Raw genomic sequence first — 18,466 nt, forward strand, 5'->3', positions numbered from 1 at the left:
CCTGCTTTGTACTCTGTCTTCCCGCCAAGTCTCCCAGGTTCCCGCACACAGCCCCTTTTATCTCCATCATGCCCCCTTCAGACCAGTGCAAAGGTTGGTCCAGGTCTGAATGCCTTCCCCCCTGCAACAATGGTGACAGTCCCTTTGGTTCCGGGACTGGCACAGGAGAGGCACCACTGACCTGGTCCATCTTCCTACACACCCATACCATTTTTTACATGCTTTTTTCAGGTGGCGAAAAAGGGAGTTTTATTTTTTGCATTCTTCACCTGTGGTGTATTTTAAACAGCATTTCAAGTCTTTCATGGTTTTTACTGCTGCTTTCCCCACTGAGATCAAAATGGCTTAGCACAAACAATGTGGAGTTAGCACTGGTCTCTACACCACACAGTAACAGTATGCTCTGTTACTGGCTTGTTATTTCTGATCTGAGCTGACAACAGAGCGTGCACTGTCATTGTGCACATCGCAGAGTGCATATCGTGCAGGAACTAGCCCAGCCCCTATAAAAAAGAATCGCTCATAATTCTTCATTTCAGGGATGGGGTGGAGGCTGAGGCAGTGATCACAGTCTCTGCCCCCTGTATCCCAGCATGCACTGGGATTCTCACTCATCAAAAAGTAAGGCAATTAGATAGTGTTGTTAGGGAAGGACGGGGACATTTTAATTAAAGCATATTAGAAAGTAGATTATTAGATTATGGCATTAAATAGATAGGAATTTAGGAGGAAAATTACTTTGTATATCAGACCACCCCTGTAAGTTTGTGTGTGTAATGTGGAAAGATCACAGGGTGTGAATACGTTTTCAAGGTGCCGTACGTCACAACTGGTCTAAAATTCTGTGACATTCTTGTCCCAGGCCAGCAAAATAAGTTACATTGCTATTCATATGGTCCTGAGAGAGCCGCACAATGCCAGAGGATGTTGCATTTAGCTCTCCGGCATTTATTACTCCAGACGTGACCTATAAGCCCAGGAGAAGACAAGGGTCCCGACTGATGAGAGAACTAGAGCCAATATTAAATCAGCTTATGTGCTCTTCACAGATATTCACCTTCCAAATCTGCCCTCCATTCCCTTAAATGTCAGCGGGCTTTTGCCACCTAATCTGAAAGCAGCATAATTTAGGCACAGAGACCCTGATTCCAGCGATGTGTCACTTACTGGACTGCTTGCTGTAGTTTTGATAAAATCAGTTATCTCAGCAGGAGAATATCACTAGAGGACTCCTAAACCAGCTTACATGTAGTCCAACCCTGCCCCCACTATTGATTTGCTACAGTCAGTCACAGGTTGCTGCTGACAAACATGTTCCTCATCATAGAGACAGACTGTTTGTGCTTCGGGGTGGCCTGTGGGCAGGTCTCTTCATGGTTTCTCTGGCTAAGAGCAGAAAGATAAGACTGACTACAGTCCCACCCTGTAGCATGAGAATATCATTAACTGAAAACTTCTAGCACTGATTACACAAGAACAACAAGACTGATGTCTTCACCCCAGGTATCATTTTAATTACTTTAACACTGCCAACCTGACATTGTCTGTAGTTTACTTAGCAAAACCCAAATAAAGTTCCACAGTTTCACCCCAACAGTTTGAGCAGAACTCTAAGGCTAAGTGCACACACTGCAGATTCACCTGCTGGTTTTTTCCCGCGGAACAGCAGGTAAAACCGCAGGTAAAGTGACCTGTGGTTTTGCTGCGGTTTGGCCTGTGGTTTTGCCCTGCGGTTTCACACCTCTACTATGTTAAAGGTGTGAAACCGCAGCAGAATCCGCAGAAACAATTGATATGCTGCGGAAAAAAAACCGCAGCAAAACCGCGCAGAAAAAAACGCAGCGTGAGCACAGCGGATTTGAAAACCCAGCGTGTGCACATAGCCTAAGAAGAGTCAATACCGTGAGGCCACAGGGGCACGTAGCCCCCCAATTTGTCACTGAGGATGGTAATAACTAAAATTACAATTTTTTGCGCAGGATCCAGATACAATTAACTCTCCATGCCCCTATATTATGATGTTCAAGTAGACAATACTGGATCCAGTGAGAATAATAGAGACAAAATTATTATGGATTACCTTAATTCCTTGACGTTAAATGTCATGGAATTAAGGTAATTCATAATAATTTTGTCTCGAGAGCATTGATCTGTGATTTCAGTTTGGCTACTATGCCTACTGGAAGTTTATCGTAGTCTGAGAAATGTCTACTGTCATTGATTCAGGCTGCTAACCACTCCCGCGGTAGGTCCGCTTCCTCTGACTAAAGTATATAAGTGCAAGTTTATCACAAGCTCATCAGGACAAAGTGTATGGAGAGCTAAATTGCAGTAAGGAAGGGCAGAATAGCTGCCCACACATACACTGAAAGAGAACAAGATCACTTTAGGTAAAAGATCTTGCTTAAAGCTTTTAGGATTTTAGGACAAATTTCGATTACTGCATTCATCCACACTGTATGTATGTGTTCTTTCACTGTATGTCAGCTTGATAAGCATGCATTTAGAGTTGAAATGTTGATGTTTTTTGCGATGTAAGAAAAGATTTATCTACTAACTGGAGTGCTGTGATACGCCGTTTCCTACACATGGGTTTGGCGCTCATGGGTCGAAGCCTGACATCATGTGCATTTGCCATTTTGTATCTTTCGCTACTTGGCTGCTGTTGTTTGGACGGGATTATTCGGTGCTGCTGTTTTGCATGTTTATGCACAGAATTAGATGATTCATTCTTAAAGTAAATTTTATTACTTGAAACAACTATGGAACATTTTGGTTAGCTACATTCACCTTAATTCTGCCATAATTTGTGTTAACAAGCTGTCCTTCCTAACATTTATATTTATGATGTGTATTAGACGCTATTTACTGAAATGGGCATGCCTTAATATGGGACACAATACCTCATAAAATGAGTCAATTGTGGTAGGGAAAACGTAGACTAGTCAGTCTTAAAATTAGACAGATTCATCAAACGGCATGAACCACTTTGATAAAATTGGTGCATTTTAAGACTGTCTACTCTAAGTTTGCCCTGACATTATGCGTAAAGACCTTGTGTGGACCAAAATCCTGTCATTAATATCATTATCTACAGCCAATCATATGTAAGAAGTTGGAAGACACACAATGGTGCCCGATGTATCAAAGTATACACTACAGAATTCTGGCTTAATAGCTTTGAAAGATAGCAAAATGTTGTTACCTTTAGGGTCATCATGCCACTATCTCCTAGCTACACTGCAATGGGCAGAGCTGGGGCAGAACAGAGGCATGGCATCTGCCGTTTGTCAAATTAACAAGGGACTGGAGTAGTATTTGTGGTGAGGCGCACATACAGGTATATATGACGCATGTCTGACTCTCCTGATTCATGAAGAGTTGTGTGCCTCTTTACGAATTATGAGCTTTAGACTCCAGCCCATCTCCTCATCAACACTGGCATGAACAATTTGTGAATCAGACCTAATGTGTGTGTATATGTTTAATGTATATCGAAGCTGCGATAAGGGTCAGATTCATCATTTGTACATTTTTAAAGGGAATCTGTCACCTATTTTTCCTATATAAGCTGCAGTCACCGGAAAGGTCAGAGAGGCGCTGGGCATCTCTGACCTTTCCCGGTGCCTGCGCACTGCAGTACTTTGCTCTGCCCTCAACAGGGCAAATAAAGTACGCCTGCGCAGGAGCCGCAACAGGCAGCAAGGAAGAGGACATCATCGCATGAAGATGGGAGGCGCCGGATCGGACTGCGACACCCATTGGACCGGACCCCGGGTGAGTATAATATAACTTATTTTTCTTATCTTTCAGGTTACATCGGGGGCTTATCTACAGCATTATAGAATTCTGTAGATAAGCCCCTTATGGCGGTGGCTGCAGCTTACATACAAAAAAATAGGTGACAGATTCCCTTTAAGATTTTGCTCCAAAGTCTACAAAATGGTGCACATGCTTCATGAACTTTGCATAAAAGCCAAAATGGTCTTTTTTTTAACCTTAACCCATAATTATCTATTTTAAAGAGCAAAAAGTCACATGTTTAGAAAAAAGGCACAAAAATAAGTTGTGTACATACAGTCATATGTTAAAGTTTGGGCACCCCTATTAATGTTAACCTTTTTTCTTTATAACAATTTTGGTTTTTGCAACAGCTATTTCAGTTTCATATATCTAATAACTGATGGACTCAGTTATATTTCTGGATTCAAATTAGGTTTATTGTACTAACAGAAAATGTGTAATCTGCATTTTAACAAAATTTGACTGGTGCAAAAAGTATGGGCACCTCAACATAAAAGTGACATTAATATTTCGTAGATCCTCCTTTTGCAAAAATAGCCTCTAGTCGCTTCCTGTAGCTATTAATGAGTTCCTGGATCCTGGATGAAGGTATTTGTGACCATTCCTGTTTACAAAACAATTCCAGTTCAGTTAAGTTTGATGGTCGCAGAGCATGGACAGCCCGCTTCATATCATCCCACAGATGTTCAATGATATTCAGGTCTGGGGACTGGGATGGCCATTCCAGAACATTGTAATTGTTCCTCTGCATGAATGCCTGAGTAGATTTGGAGGGGTGTTTTGGATCATTGTCTTGCTTAAATATCCATCCCCTGCGTAACTTCAACTTCGTCACTGATTCTTGCACATTATTGTCAAGAATCTGCTGATACTGAGTTGAATCCATGCCACCCTCAACTTTAACAAGATTCCCGATGCCGGCATTGGCCACACAGCCCCAAAGCATGATGGAACCTCCACCAAATTTTACTGTGGATAGCAAGTGTTTTTCTTGGAATGCTGTGTTTTTTAGCCTCCATGCATAACGCCTTTTTGTATGACCAAACAACTCAATCTTTGTTTCATCAGTCCACAGGACCTTCTTCCAAAATGTAACTGGCTTGTCCAAATGTGCTTTTGCAAACCTCAGGCGACTCTGTTTGTGGCGTGCTTGCAGAAACGGCTTCTTTCGCATCACTCTCCCATACAGCTTCTTGTGAAAAGTGCGCTGTATTGTTGACCGATGCACAGTATGTTCTGTGGATTGTCCTTGACTGTTCTCACCATTCTTCTTCTCTGCCTTTCTGATATTTTTCTTGGCCTGCCACTTCTGGACTTAACAAGAACTGTACCTGTGTTCTTCCATTTCCTTACTATGTTCCTCACAGTGGAAACTGACAGGTTACATCTCTGAGACAACTTTTTGTATCCTTACCCTGAAAAGCTATGTTGAATAATCTTTGTTTTCAGATCATTTGAGAGTTGTTTTGAGGAGCCCATGATGCCACTCTTCATAGGAGAATCAAATAGGAGAACTACTTGCAAGTGGCCACCTTAAATACCTTTTCTCATGATTTGATACACCTGGCTATGAAGTTCAAAGCTCAATGAGGTTACAAAACCAATTTAGTGCTTCAGGAAGTCAGTAAAAAGTAGCTAGGAGTGTTCAAATCAAGAAAATGATAAGGGTGCCCATACGTTTGCACTGGTCAAATTTTGTTTAAATGCATTTTGCACATTTTCTGTTAGTACAATAAACCTCATTTGAATCCAGAAATATAAATGAGTCCATCAGTTATTAGATATATGAAACTGAAATAGTTGTTGCAAAAACCAAAATTGTTATAAAGAAAAAATGTTAGCATTAATAGGGGTGCCCAAACTTTAACATATGACTGTAAAATCAACGCAAGGGGGAACTGGATTAGATTTGGCACAATTTTTGCGACTTTTTCAAAAAGTTGCAAATGATAAACATCTGGAGACCCTTTATCTAGTCCACAATGGTGAACTAAAAAAAAATAGGCGAACACAAAACAATGACTTCAAAAAAGGCACAAATGGAAAGATGAATATAGCAAACAAAAAGAAAAGTGCAAAACGCCAAAAAACTGAGGCACACATGTAATAATGAAGCTGCACTAAGGCTGGTTTCACATTTGCGTTTTTTAGCGCTGGAAAAAAACGCATACCTGCGTATGCGTTTTTTCCCCTATATTTAACATGGGTGCGCATACCTGCGCGCTTGTAAGCGCATGTATGCGATTTTCATGCGCTGCGTTTTTTTGGGGTGTGCGTTGGTATTTTCCAGACGCAGCATGTTGCATTTTTTGGCCCTGCAAAAAAGCGCATGCGCACATATGCGCACGTTTTGCGCTAAAAATGGCCATTATAGCCTATGGATGCGCATATGTGCGCACTGGCATGCTCATGTATGCGTTTTTTTGCATATGCGTTTTTTTTTTTTAACCATGGAATTTAGGGGTTTGGGTTAGAGTTAGGGTTAGTTAAGGGGGTTTAGGGTTAGGGTTAGGGTCAGGGTCAGGGTTAGGGTTGGGGTTTGGGTCAGGGTTAGGGTTAAGTATGGTTTGGTTAAGGGTTAGGGTCAGGGTTAGGGTCAGGATTAGGGTTAAGTATGGTTTTGTTAAGGGTTAGGGTCAGGGTTAGGGTCAGGGTTAGGGTTGGGGTCAGGGTTAGGGTTAGGGTCAGGGTTAGGGTTAAGTATGGTTTTGTTAAGGATTAGGGTCAGGGTTAGGGTCAGGATTAGGGTTAAGTATGGTTTTGTTAAGGGTTAGGGTCAGGGTTAGGGTTAGGGTCAGGGTTAGGGTTAGGGTCAGGGTTAGGGTTAGGGTTAGGGTTAGGGTTAGGGTCAGGGTTAGGGTTAAGTATGGTTTTGTTAAGGGTTAGGGTCAGGGTTAGGGTCAGGGTTAGGGTTAGGGTCAGGGTTAGGGTTAGGGTCAGGGTTAGGGTTAGTTAGGGTTTAGGGTTTGGGTTAGGGTTAAGTATGATTTGGTTAAGGGTTAGGGTCAGGGTTAGGGTTAGGGTCAGGGTTAGGGTTAGTAAAGTCATGGTTTGGGTAGTGTGAGGGGCCACCTAAAAATGTTGGAAAAAAACGCAAACGCGGTAAAAACGCACTAAAAACGCATACAAACGCATAAAAACGCTGCGTTTTTTTCATGCATGCTCATAAAAATGCTTGAAAAAAACGCAGCAGTTGTATGCTTATGTATGCGTTTTTTCAATGCGTTTTTTTGCGGGAAAAACGCGCTGCAAAAAAAAGCAAGTGTGAAACTAGCCTAAGTCTCCAAGGCAACACTGCATTTGGTAGAAATCGGAGCAGAAAATGTCATCTAAATCTCTTCATAATCAAGACTGAGGTTTTAGACCTGTAATTTCAGGCAAAAATATCTCTCTATAGAAGAAAAATATTAAAAATAGTTATTCATATTTTTGCATAAACTAAAGTGTTTCTTTGCTCCGGCAGAGTAAACTTTCTCAAGAAAAATCAATTTTATTTATACAAGAACAGACCAGAGCTGTTTAGGACCAGACCAGAGCTTTTAAAGAGTCTGTAAAATTAAAGGGCTTGTCTTGTCGTAAACTACAAGTCTATACCTCCAAAGGAAAAAAGAGGACTGCACCGCTAACTCCACCACCAAACTGCAATGTAGGTGCAAATCAACAACCGCAGGCTTTACCTTCAAGACTTCGGGTGCACACCAGTAAGACAAAGCTTGACAAATCCTACTAGAGCAAAGAAGATGGGTAGCATTCAACAATCTTGTGAAAGTTCCATGCTTTATTAATGACATTAAAACATCATGGCCGGGAGTGTGAGAGGATTGTGCAGGTGCTGATGACGGCCTTTTTGCGCTTGTGGCGCTTCTATGGGTCACAAGCTCGAAACGGCCATCGTCAGCACCTGCGCAATCCTCTCACACTCCCAGCCATGATGTTTTAATGTCATTAATAAAGCATGGAACTTTCACAAGGTTGGTGAGTGCTACCCATCTTCTTTGCTCTAGTTGGATTAAACTACAAGTCTGCAGTCACAGTGAGCTGTGAAGATTCTCCGATGCCAGAAGTGGGCAATCATGTGACTGCAAGTATGTGATATGCAAACCCCAGGCTTAATGTCTTTTCATATACGATGTTAGGTGATTACAGCTGATGCCTCTGAATATATAATTGGGTGACATCTATAAACACATTGAGGCATATTTATTATTACTTTTTGGGCAAACGTAGAGTAGACAGTCTTAAAATGCACCAAATTTATCAAAGGGGTTCATGCGGTTTGATAAATCTGTCTAATTTTAAGACTAGTCTGTTTTCCCGACCACAATTTTGGCTCTTTTTTGAGGCATTTTGTCCCACCTTAAACCAAGCCAATTTCAGTAAATAATAAATAGCATCTAATACACATCATAAATATAAATGCTAGGAACGACAGCTTGTTAACACAAATTATGGCAAAATTCAGGTGAATTTAGTTAACCAAAATTTTCCATAGTTGTTTCAAGTAATAAAAATTACTTTAAGAATGAATCATCTAATTCTTTGTATAAACATAGAAAAAAGCAGCATCGAATAATCCCATCCAAACAACAGCAGCCAAGGAGCCAAAGATCCAAAATGGCAATTTCACATGATGTCAGACTTAGACCCATGAGAACTAAAGATGAGCGACTTTGCCTTTTTTCGGGTCGAGTCGGGTTTCACGAAACCCGACTTTCGTAAAAGTCGGGTCGAACGAAATCGGCCGACTATTGTGAAATGTCGAAGTCCGACTGAAACACGAAACCCAATGTAAGTCAAAGGGGAAGAAAAGTTGGCAGTGAGTGGAGGACAGGAAACACACATGTCACTGGGCTCCTTTAACACATGCCACAATTCATGATCTTCTGATACGGCAGAGAAATAGCGGTACAGTACAATGAAAAATGCTTCACTTCTTACATCACATGACTGATATCAATTTTAAATTCTCCAATAGCTCCAAAAACAGACAGCATATTACTCCATACAGTATTATGGCCACCGCATAGTGCGCAATACAGAGTAATGAGGCCCATATATTTCTCCATACTGAATCATTGGTCCCATATAATGTTTGAAACAGTATATGATGAGCTCCACATAATGCTACAGTATATGTTGTTCACCATGGATGAAGCTCCAGTGTCTTATGGGCCCAAATAATGCTCCATATATAATTGGCCCCATTTCTAATGCTCCAGTGTATAATGGGCCCTGTAAATGCTGCTCCAGTGACTGATGTCCACCTTTGGAATGCTCCAGTGTATGGTGGGCCCCAGATATCATTCTCCAGAGTATCGTGCTTCCCAAAAATTGCTCCCAACCTTTAAAACAAATAAGTCTCCTTGCTAGGGAATCCCTGTTCTCTGGACTCCTCGCCGTCCCCATCTTCCATCTCTCTGCACTTGGACAGTTTAGGCAGAGGGAGTACAGACGTGATGTCATCGCGCTCTTTGACCAGAATGTCACTGTCAGGAAAAGTGTTTGGTTTCCGGGGGCAGTATGGTTGCAAAGCTGAACCTTAATGGAATGTCCAGAAGGGCACCACCAGGAGTGGCTTAATTGGACTCAACACGGGCAACCTCAATCATGCCATCCACAAAAAAGCTGCACAGATTGCAAGCTTAATTACGTTAACGAACGAGACTCAGGCATGCCCCCCCGGTCCGCGTCCAGCTTACTAGAAGGACACGCGAGTCTCTGGCACACGAGAGCGGCCAATAACAGTTCTGTCACGCCCTTACATGTCCAGGGCTGCACTCGTGCTACAATGAATGGACCAGTGTGTATCACTTACAGGTGCGGATAACACGCTGAACCTCGTTAGTGATGGGGATCTGGGATTACAATTCTTCCCCGCGAACAAGCATTTCCCAGTAAGTGCAGGTCAACCGTAATTCCGGAATTAGGCCTAAACGGCATTCCTGAAAGAATGTGAAAAAATTAAGTGTCCAAACCACAGGTGCTGTAGCATGCTTAACAGCTGGGCTCCACTGCTGAGTAGTACACAGTTCTTACATAAACAGGCGGTATAGCTTGGTTCACGGGTGGCCAACTCTGCTGAGTAGCATACACAGTTACTAGGCCCAAAGTATTAAGTGGTGTAAATGTTGTCAAAAACTGGTTCTTTCATAAACAGGCGGCATAGCTCGGTTCACGGGTGGGCTCCTCTTCTGGGTAGCAGACACAGTTACTAGGCCCAAAAGGATTTTCAGGACAATATGTGGTAAAAAATTATTAGAAACACCACACGGTGTTGCTCCTTCACAGGTGTACTAAACCGCTGGCTACTAGACACCGCTACTATGCACTAAAACTGTCTATTATCATTGAAAACCATTATTAATGTGAAAAAAAAGATACGCTTTTGTTTAACGAAACATTCTCGAACGGAAACTCGAACAGCCGAATTTTAATCAAAGTGTTGTAGTTCGACGAACGGATAAAACACCGCCCAAAACAGCTAGAATATGAACTTGGCCAACAGTTCCACTCAAACTCCACTCATCTGTAATCAGGAGGCAGACTCAAACGGTCTCAGGCACAGTATGAATTCGACAAGATTGCAGAAAGTTGAGAAAGGGTACAGTATCACCGGATAACAGGTATATATAGCATGGTTTAAACATTTAAAATCTCCATGTTTATTTCCGGAGTCCGACAAAGACACTCACAGCCTCAGTATGGATTAGACAACAATCTAAAAAGTAGAAAAAAGGAAATGTTTTTGAAGCGTACACCAGTATACACTGTTGGGGTATTTTTAAATCTTCATATATATTTCTGTCTCAGTAAGACAGTCCAGACTCTCCGCAAGAGGAAACGAGATGGATAAAAGTACAGACATAAAGTGTAGTGATTGCAGAAATTTAGGAATTACTATTCATGGGAAAAACTCCCGGGAGAATTCTCAGAGGCGATGCTGACCCTCAATTACTTTGTGTGTGGAGACAGCGAAAACAGTTCTTTCCGAAGAAAGGGTTGCTGTATCACAGTACCGTTGATCCCATCACCGTTACTCATCACCATCAAATTTTGATCACAGGGAGAGATGTAGACATGGTCCTCACTGCCTATCATGATCTGTCATGTAACTTTGGAGTGCAAAAGACAAGCCACAGGCTGTAGGCGATTCTATTGGATTGGCATGAGAGGGCACATTTAAAAATGAGGGCAGGAATGTCACAAGTCTGTAAGTAGGAAAACTGTGAAAGCTGATGATAAACCACCACTGCATCTCATTGTGAGTCGACGTCCATAAGAAATGGAAGCCATCGATCATCTGAAGCTAGAGCCCGGCCAGCAGGACAGGGCATAGCTACGTCTTAACCATCATCTATCAGTTCACCAAATTTGTAGTGGCAGTCCCAGGGAAGGATTTGACAGCCCAGACTACACAGCGGAGGAGCAGGGAGAGGTAAATATTGCAAATGCTGGGGCCCTGCCCAAGCAAGGGGGGCCCACTCATGGGCGTAGGTACTGGCACTGGGCCCCTCATAGTACGCCGGTGTGTCTGACGGCGGGCGTGCACCCCGACCGTCAGAGACACTTGACTGCAATATGAGGGACCCTGTGCCAGTGCCGGCGCCCAAGAGTCGGCCCACCCACCTGTCCAGGGCAATGCCACTCGCACGGTTGCGTGCGCTAGGTGGTGACCTCGGCCATGGGGGGGGAGGCAGCTCAGTTAGAGAGGTTTAAAAAATGGCATATGTTGATGTTGGACATTCAGCAGCTGCAAATGGAGGAATTGGAGAAGTCCGAGGAAGAGGAGGACAAAAGCGAGCCATTTTTCTGGCAACCTATGTGTCATCAGGGGAAGATGGGACAAAATCCTTTGAAACCCATGCATGGTTCATTTTAATGAAGGTTAGATCATCAACATTTTGGGTCGACAGACTGGTCCTTTTTTCTGTCAGGATTGAGCCAGCAGCACTGAAGGCTCTTTCCGATAGCACACTAGCAGCAGGGAAAGCGAGCTCCTGTAAGGCATATTGTGCCAATTCAGGCCAGGCGTCCAGTTTAGAGGACCAATAGTCAAAGGGGAATGACCTGTGAGGGAGAACATCGATATGGGAGAAGTAGTTTGTAACCATAGTTGACAACTGCTGTCTCCTGTCACTTTCAATCGATGCAGTATTACCAGTCGTGTGAGCGGGACTTGAAAAATCAGTCTGCAACATGGTCATGAAACCCCTGTCTCCAACCCCACTTCTGATGTGTGCACCACGAACACCTCTTCCATGTTGCCCCCTACGGCTCGTGTGAGAACCATCACCGCTGCTGTGTGCTGGGAATGCCTCAAACGGTTTACCAGAGTTGCTTGTTTGTTAGCCAATATTAGGTCAAGGTTCTCCTGTGGCATGATGTTTTGGAATTTGCCTTTATAGCATGGATCCAGGATGCTGGCCAACCAGTAGTCATCATCGTTCATCATTTTGGCAATGCAGCGGTCCCTTTTTAGGATCTGCAAGGCATAATCTGACATGTGGGCCAATGTTCCAGGTGTCAATGATGCACTGCGAGTGCTGGGTGGAGGAGCACTTTCTGGCAAATCCACATCCCTCCAGTCACGCACAAACCCTGTACCAGACCTTGCCACTCCAACATTTTCTCTTGCCCCACGAGAAGCATCCTTCTCCCCTAAATAATCATCCCCATCATCATCCTTCTCCTCCTCTTCCTCTTCTTCCTCCACCTCTTCCAGGAGAGGTCCCAGAGCAGACAATGGCTGACTGTCATCAAGGCTTCCCTCTTCCTCATCCTCCTCGGCTGCAGACGCCTGCTCCTTAATGTGCGTCAAAGTTTACATGAGCAGACGCATAAGTGGGATGCTCATGCTTATGATGGTGTCGTCTGCGCTTACCAGTCGTGTGCATTCCTCCAAACACTGAAGGACTTTACAGAGGTCTTTCAACTTCGACCACTGCACACCCGACAACTCCATGTCTGCCCTCAAAGTGCCTGGCCGTGTATCCTCCCACAAATGCATTACAGCCTGCCTCTGTTCGCACAGCCTCTCAACCATGTGCAGGGTGGAGTTCCACCTTGTTGCAACGTCGATAATTAGGCGGTGCTTGGGAAGTTGGAGCAATGCAGCTTCTGCATACGACTAGAGTGTACGGGCGACCGGCGGATGTGCGAGCACAGTCTTTGGACCTTCTGGAACAGGCCTGTTAACTCCAGATAATTATTGAGGAAGCACTGCACCACCAGGTTCAAGGTATGAGCCAGTCAAGGTATGTGTCGGAGTTTTGAAAAGGCTATGGCTGCCACAAAATTCCGGCCGTTATCACTGACTACCTTGCCTGCCTCAAGATGTAGACTGCCCAGCCATGACTCAGTTTGTCGCTGCAAGTAGTCGGCCAGTACCTCTGCGGTGTGTCTGTTGTCGCCCAAACACATCATCTTCAACACAGCCTGCTGACGCTTACCATTAGCTGTTCGATAGTGGGACACCTCGTGTGCAACACTGGCAGCTGCAGATGGAGTGCTCGTGCGACTGCTCTCTGTGGAAGAGCTTTCGCTTCTGGAGGAGGAGGAGGCGGGTCGAACGCCTACAGCCAACTGTTTCTTATACCGTGGGCTAGGCAGCACTGTCCCACCACCGCTGTCCCCTGTGGACCCTGCATCCACCACATTAATCCAGTGCGCAGTGATGGATACGTAACGGCCCAGGCCATGCCTACTGGAACATGCATCTGTTGTGAGGTGCACCTTTCCACTCACTGATTGCTTGAGTGCATGGACAATGCGGTCTTTCACATGAAGGTGGAGGGCTGGGATGGCTTTGCGAGAAAGGAAGTGCCGACTGGGTAGGTCATAGCGTGGTACTGCATAGGCCATAAGTTCGCGGAAAGCTTCGCTTTCAACCAACCGGTAGGGCATCATCTCTAACCAGATTAGCTTGGCAATGTGGGCATTCAAACCCAGTGTACACGGATGAGAGGATGAGTACTTTCTTGTCCTACTCATAGTCTCTAGTAGGGTGAGCTGGACTTGAGAGCTGCATATGGTGGAACCAGCGGTGGACATGGCGGACTGAGAGACGGTTGATGATGGTGATGGAGTTGGTGTTCTTTCTGATGGCCTAAATTCAGTCTTTCGTAGCAATAACATTGTGACTCCCTGACTGCTTTGGCCTTGCAACAACACCTCAACATTTGCTGCTGGTGGTGTGCTAACCGGTGGGCTTACAGTGGGGGAAACGATGTAGCGTTTCTGACTACCTTCATTGGAGCAGTTGCACATGTGGTACTTGAGGTTTGGTAGTTCGTCCACGCTTGCAAGTGCATGGTGGTTAAATGTCTAAGCATGCAACTGGTATTCAAATTTCTCAAATTTTTCCCTCGGCTAAAGGTCTTTGCACACTTCTTACAGATAACCTTTGCCTGATCATTAGGATTTTGTTCAAAAAAGTGCCACACTGCACTCTTCCTACTATGGATGACATTTTGAGGCCTTGCACGCTGTGCTAATTTGACCGTCTGGCCTAGCTGTCCTGCAACTCTTTTGGTTTTTGTAACCTGTTTTTGGACTGCTCTGGGCCTGACAGATAACAGCTGTTGTGATGTTGATGCCTGCTGCGGATGTTCCTCCTCCTCTTCTGAGCTATTGGCAGCGGCACCCTCTTCCCCCAATGGATGCCAATCTGGGTCAACAACTGGGTCATCCATCACCTCCTCTTCAATGTCATGTGCACCTTCCTCTGTGTCGCCATGTAAGGTGATAGTATGTGGGAAGGGACACCGGTGTTTCATCAGGGTCAGATTCTGGCTCAGTACACTGCGAGGACAATGTAGTGCTCTGAGTGAATGTACCAGCAGATAAATCTAGCAGTGGCTGTGCACTCCATGTCAGATTCTTCTTGGACTGGGTAATTCACGATTTGACTTGATATCCCAGGCATGGTATGTGAAAGAGCTCCATGGAGTAATCTGTAGTGTGGCCTGCCACATCCTTTACTTTTGGTAGGGGTGAAGGACACAAGGAAAGGTGTGGTTCCTGGCCATGAGCCTCCAATGACGACTCAGTACTTTTATTTTTTGAAAGTTCAGAAGAGGAGGCGATAGAGCTGGAGGCTGTGTCAGCAATGTAAGCCAAAACTTGTTCCTGAAGCTCCGGCTTTAAAAGCGGTTTACCTACTCCCAGAAAAGGGAGCCTTCGAGGCCTTGTGGAGCCAGACGATGATGCATGCTCAATACCTCCTGCATTAGGTGCTATTGTGCTTTTGCCACCACCACCAACACCATCATTACCAGCTGGCAACCCCCACCCACTTCCACGGCCTCTTCCAACACATTCCTCATTTTGGGGAAAATGTACCCAAAATAACATCAGCAATATGGTACTGTACAACAAGGTACAAGGTGTATATAGTATTGGGGAGAATTTGAATCTCCCTACAGACTTGAGGACACTGAACTATTATCTCAGGCCCAGTGTAGATTACACCTCAATATAACAGGCTGAAATTGGATGTTGTATAAAATGTCTATATTGGACTGGGGAGAATTTGAATTTCCCTACAGACTTGAGGACACTGAACTATTATCTCATGCCCAGTGTAGATTACACCTCAATATACCAGGCTGAAATTGGATGGTGTATAAAATGTCTATATAGGACTGGGGAGAATTTGAATCTCCCTACAGACTTGAGGACACTGAACTATTGTCTCAGGCCCAGTGTAGTTTACACCTCAATATAACAGGCTGAAATTGGATGGTGTATAAAATGTCTATATAGGACTGGGGAGACTTGAATCTCCCTACAGACTTGAGGACACTGAACTATTATCTCAGGCCCAGTGTAGATTACACCTCAATATAACAGGCTGAAATTGGATGGTATATAAAATGACTATATAGGACTGGGGAGAATTTGAATCTCCCTACAGACTTGAGGACACTAAACTATTATCTCAGGCCCAGTGTAGATTACACCTCAATATACCAGGCTGAAATTGGATGGTGTATAAAATGTCTATATAGGACTGGGGAGAATTTGAATCTCCCTACAGATTTTAGCAAGCTGACATTGATGATCTCAGTCACAAGTATGGCGGTAGGCAGCCTAATAAGCAGGACTGCTGCACACAAAAGTGTGGAAAAATGAACGCTTGGTAACTCGGCAAAAAAGAGGATGAAAAGTATTTTTGCTTTTAAAAAAGCAGTCTGCACAGCAGTGTGAAAACAGCAATGCAGCTATCAGGGAGCCTTATAAGGCAGCCTAATAACCAACAGAGCTGATGCACCAAAATATAGCCTCCCCTTGCACTGCACACTAACTGGTGTGTTGTACAGGCAAAATCGCTAGCAGCAGAAGCAGTTTTTTGTATCTTCTTCCCTGCCTAATGCTCTCCCTACAGAATCATCATCAGCAGCAGCTCTCCCTCTTCTGAGATCAGCAGAAGATGGCGGTCGGCGTGCACGCCCTTTTATAGCCCCTGTGACGCCACACAAAGCAAGCCAATCACTTGTATGCCCTTCTCAAAGATGGTGGTGTCCGCTGCCTATGTCATCGCGTTGCCCACAGTGTGCGTCCTCCATAATTGGCTGAAAAGGGACGCTGAAGCATCATTTGAAATGCGACTTTGGCGCATGGTCGCCGACCTCATGGCCGACCTCACGCTATGGTCGGGTTTTGTTTCATGAAACCCGACTTTTGCGAAAGTCAGCGACGTTTGAAATTGACTGACCCGTTTCGCTCAACTCTAATGAGCACCAAACTCATATATAGAAAATGCCGTATCACTCCAGTTGGTAGATAAATCTTTTCTTACATAGCAAAACAACAGACAGCAACGTTTCATCTCTAAATAGTTGTTTATCAAACTGACATACAGTGAAAGAAAGAATATACAGACAGTGGGGAAAATAAGTATTTGATACACTGCCAATTTTGCCACGTACAAAGAATGGAGAAGTCTGTAATTTTTATCGTAGGTACACTTCAACTGTGAGAGACAGAATCTAAAAATAAAAACCAGAAAATCACATTGTATGATTTTTAGATAAATAAATTGCATATATATATTTTTTTATTTTTGCATGGAGCAACTAGACCCTGTACTGTTTTGTTAAGGAATTTGGGTATCTGTCCCTGTAGAGTGCACTAACATAAGTGCTGGGTATCCCACCTGATATAATAGTATGGGGGTAAATGTACACATACAGTTTGGAGGAGCGTATTTTCATTGTTAAAACTTTTTGGAAAACTGAGACTTTAAAAAGGTGCCAAAGTGAGTTTCCAAAGAAATTTGGAGGTCAAAATCTACCATCCATACCGTGTATTCTACAAATGATGAATAAGCTGGAGTGTACAGGAATATTCCCAGATAGGCATGATGTAGGACGCCTGATTTTTTCATTTGGGGCCTTTTGAAAGGTCAGGTGTACATATATTTTCTTTATTTTTGCAGGGGGCAACCAGACCCTGCAGTGTTGGTTAAGGGAATGGGGTGCACTTACAGTACATAAGTGCTGGGAAGCCCACCTGATATAATAGTATATGTGTTAATGTATGTATACAGTTTGAAAGAATGTATATTCAGTCTGAAACCTTATTGGAAAACTGAGTCTTTAAAGAGGTGTGAAAGTGAGTTTCTAAAGTTTGGAGGTCAAAATCTGCCATCCAAACTGTGTATTCTGTCATTGGTGAATAAGATGGCGCATACAGGAACGTTGCTGGATAGGCATGATGTATGACGTTTGAAAATGTCGGACAGATCTCTTCCTTTGGGGCCATTTAAAAGGTTGGGTATTCAGTAACAAGCCACCAACATTACAGGCACTCCGAGAGAACATACAGCGAGAGATTCAGGCTATGACCCCAGACATCCTGCGGAATACATTCAACAATGTGGAATAGCAGATGCAGGCATGCTTTGATGTGAATTATGGACATTTTAAACACCTGCTGTAAAACATCAGTTTCTCATGAATTAAGGGGTTGTACAGTCTAAATTTCAGTACGATAGATTGTCTTTTTTAGAAGTTGCAGCAATTTTTGCTGGCAAAGTAGCAAGTGACTCATCCTGTACAAGCCTTAGTTATATGTGTGCATCTTTAATACTTGGCAACCACTCCCCCCATGGATGATAAATATGTGATTGGTTGTTTCAACAGTATTTTGCACCTGTACTATATCTGGGCAATAAAAATGAAAAAAGCATATACAGAATGGGAGGAATAGGGCTAAGCAACAGCACATGTGAAAAAGACGTGGGTATACTAATAGATCACAGACTTAATATGAGTCAACAGTGTGATGCAGCAGCAAAAAAGGCAAATACAATTCTGGGATGTATTAAAAGAAGTATACAGTCTGGATCACGTGAAGTCATTATCCCCCTCTACTCCTCTTTGGTCAGACCTCATCTGGGATACTGTGTCCAGTTTTAGGCACCACATTTTAAAAAAGACATCAACTAACGAGCAATTTCAGAGAAGAGCGACCAGAATGGTGACCGGTCTGCAAACCATGTCCTATGAGGAACAATTAAAGGATTTATTCTCATCTTTATGCTCATTTGCACAAGGAAAGACTAGAAGCAATGAGATGAAACTGAATGGGAGGAGACACAGATTAGATATTAGAAAAAACTTTTTGACATTGAGGGTGATCAATGAGTGGAACAGGCTGC

Source organism: Dendrobates tinctorius, unplaced genomic scaffold, assembly GCF_039654945.1.
Source record: "Dendrobates tinctorius isolate UK_male_01 unplaced genomic scaffold, ASM3965494v1 ptg000008l, whole genome shotgun sequence".
NCBI lineage: Eukaryota > Metazoa > Chordata > Amphibia > Anura > Dendrobatidae > Dendrobates > Dendrobates tinctorius.